Below are 3,002 nucleotides of genomic sequence, written 5' to 3'. Positions count from 1 at the left end.
TCTTCACCTGAACCAGAGGGGTACCAATATCCTGGGGGGGAGATTTGCTAGTGCTCTTCGGGGGGGGGGTTAAACTAATTCAGCAGGGGAATGGGAACCTAAATTGCAGTTCCAGTGTACAGGATGTTGAGAGTAGTGAGGTCAGGGATAAGGTTACAAGGACGCAAGAGGGCACTGGCAAGCAAGAACCTGGTTTAAAGAGTGTCTACTTCAACGCCAGGAGCATCCGGAATAAGGTGGGTGAGCTTGCAGCATGGGTTGGTACCTGGGTTCTCGATGTAGTGGCCATTTCGGAGACATGGGCAGAGCAGGGGCAGGAATGGATGTTGCAGGTTCCGGGATTTAGATGTTTCAGTAAGAACAGAGAAGATGGTAAAAGGGGGGGGGGGGTGTGGCATTGTTAATCAAGGAGAGTATTACAGCGACAGAAAGGACGTTTGAGGACTCGTCTACTGAGGTAGTATGGGCCAAGGTTAGAAACAGGAGAGGTGAAGTCACCCTGTTGGGAGTCTTTTATCGACCTCCGAATAGTTCCAGAGATGTAGAGGAAGGGATAGCGAAGATGATTCTCGACAGGGGCGAGAGTAACAGGGTAGTTGTTATGGGGAACTTTAACTTTCCAAATATCGACTGGAAATACTATAGTTTGAGTACTTTAGATGGGTCAGTTTTTGTCCAGTGTGTGCAGGAGGGTTTTCTGACACAGTATGTAGACAGGCCAACCAGAGGCGATGCCACATTGGATTTGGTACTGGGTAATGAACCCGGCCAGGTGTTAGATTTAGATGTAGGTGAGCACTTTGGTGATAGTGATCACAACTCGGTTAGGTTTACCTTAGCGATGGGCAGGGACAGGTATATACCGCAGGGCAAGAATTATAGCCGGGGGAAAGGAAATTATGATGCGATTAGGCAAGATTTAGGATGTGTAGGATGGGGAAGGAAACTGCAGGGGATGGGAACAATCGAAATGTGGAGCTTATTCAAGGAGCAGCTACTGTGTGTCCTTGATAAGTATGTACCTGTGAGGCAGAGAGGAAGTTGTCGAGCGAGGGAGCCGTGGTTTACTAAAGAAGTTGAAGCGCATGTCAAGAGGAAGAAGAAGGCTTATGTTCGGATGAGATGTGAAGGCTCAGTTAGGGCGCTTGAGAGTTGCAGGCTAGCCAGCAAGGATCTGAAGGGAGTGCAAAGAAGAGCAAGGAGAGGACACGAGAAGTCATTGGCGGATAGGATCAGGGAAAAACCTAAGGGTTTCTATTGGTATATCAGGAATCAAAGAATGACTAGAGTTAGATTAGGGCCAATCAAGGATAGTAGTGGGAAGTTGTGTGTGGAATCAGAGGAGATAGGGGAAGCGTTAAATGAATATTTTTCATCAGTATTTACAGTAGAGAAAGAAAATGTTGTCGAGGAGAATACTGAGATTCAGGCAACTAGGCTAGATGGGATTGAGGTTCACAAGGAGGAGGTGTTAGCAATTTTGGAGAGTGTGAAAATGGATAAGTCCCCTGGGCCAGATGGGATTTATCCGAGGATTCTCTGGGAAGCTAGGGAGGAGATTGCAGAGCCTTTGTCCTTGATCTTTATGTCGTCATTGTCGACAGGAATAGTGCCGGAAGACTGGAGGATAGCAAATGTTGTCCCCTTGTTCAAGAAGGGGAGTAGAGACAGCCCTGGTAATTATAGACCGGTGAACCTTAAATCAGTTGTGGGTAAAATGTTGGAAAAGGTTATAAGAGACAGGATTTATAATCATCTTGAAAAGAATAAGTTCATTAGCGATAGTCAGCACGGTTTTGTGAAGGGTAGGTCGTGCCTCACAAACCGTATTGAGTTTTTCGAGAAGGTGACCAAACAGGTGGATGAGGGTAAAGCAGTGGATGTGGTGTATATGGATTTCAGTAAGGTGTTTGATAAGGTTCCCCACGGTAGGCTATTGCAGAAAATACGGAAGTATGGGGTTGAAAGTGATTTAGAGCTTTGGATCAGAAATTGGCTAGCTGAAAGAAGACAGAGGGTGGTGGTTGATGGCAAATGTTCATCCTGGAGTTTAGTTACTAGTGGTGTACCGCAAGGATCTGTTTTGGGGCCACTGCTGTTTGTCATTTTTATAAATGACTTGGATGAGGGTGTAGAAGGGTGGGTTAGTAAATTTGCGGATGACACAAAGGTCGGTGGAGTTGTGGATAGTGCCGAAGGATGTTGTAGGGTACAGAGGGACATAGATAGGCTGCAGAGCTGGGCTGAGAGATGGCAAATGGAGTTTAATGCGGAAAAGTGTGAGGTGATTCACTTTGGAAGGAGTAACAGGAATGCAGAGTACTGGGCTAATGGGAAGATTCTTGGTAGTGTAGATGAACAGAGAGATCTTGGTGTCCAGGTACATAAATCCCTGAAAATTGCTACCCAGGTTAATAGGGCTGTTAAGAAGGCATATGGTGTGTTAGCTGTTATTAGTAGGGGGATCGAGTTTCGGAGCCACGAGGTGATGCTGCAGCTGTCCAAAACTCTGTGAGACCGCACCTGGAGTATTGCGTGCAGTTCTGGTCACCGCATTATAGGAAGGATGTGGAAGCTTTGGAAAGGGTGCAGAGGAGATTTACTAGGATGTTGCCTGGTATGGAGGGAAGGTCTTACGAGGAAAGGCTGAGGGACTTGAGGTTGTTTTCGTTGGAGAGAAGGAGGAGGAGAGGTGACTTAATAGAGACATATAAGATAATCAGAGGGTTAGATAGGGTGGATAGTGAGCGTCTTTTTCCTCGGATGGTGATGGCAAACACGAGGAGACATAGCTTTAAGTTGAGGGGTGATAGATATAGGACAGATGTCAGAGGTAGTTTCTTTACTCAGAGAGTAGTAGGGGCGTGGAACGCCCTGCCTGCAGCAGTAGTAGACTCACCAACTTTAAGGAAATTTAAGTGGTCATTGGATAGACATATGGATGAAAATGGAATAGTGTAGGTCAGATGGTTTCACAGGTCGGGGCAACATCGAGGGCTGAA

The sequence above is a fragment of the Heterodontus francisci genome, unplaced genomic scaffold (assembly GCF_036365525.1).
Source record: "Heterodontus francisci isolate sHetFra1 unplaced genomic scaffold, sHetFra1.hap1 HAP1_SCAFFOLD_58, whole genome shotgun sequence".
NCBI lineage: Eukaryota > Metazoa > Chordata > Chondrichthyes > Heterodontiformes > Heterodontidae > Heterodontus > Heterodontus francisci.
This window is presented reverse-complemented; position numbering follows the sequence as displayed.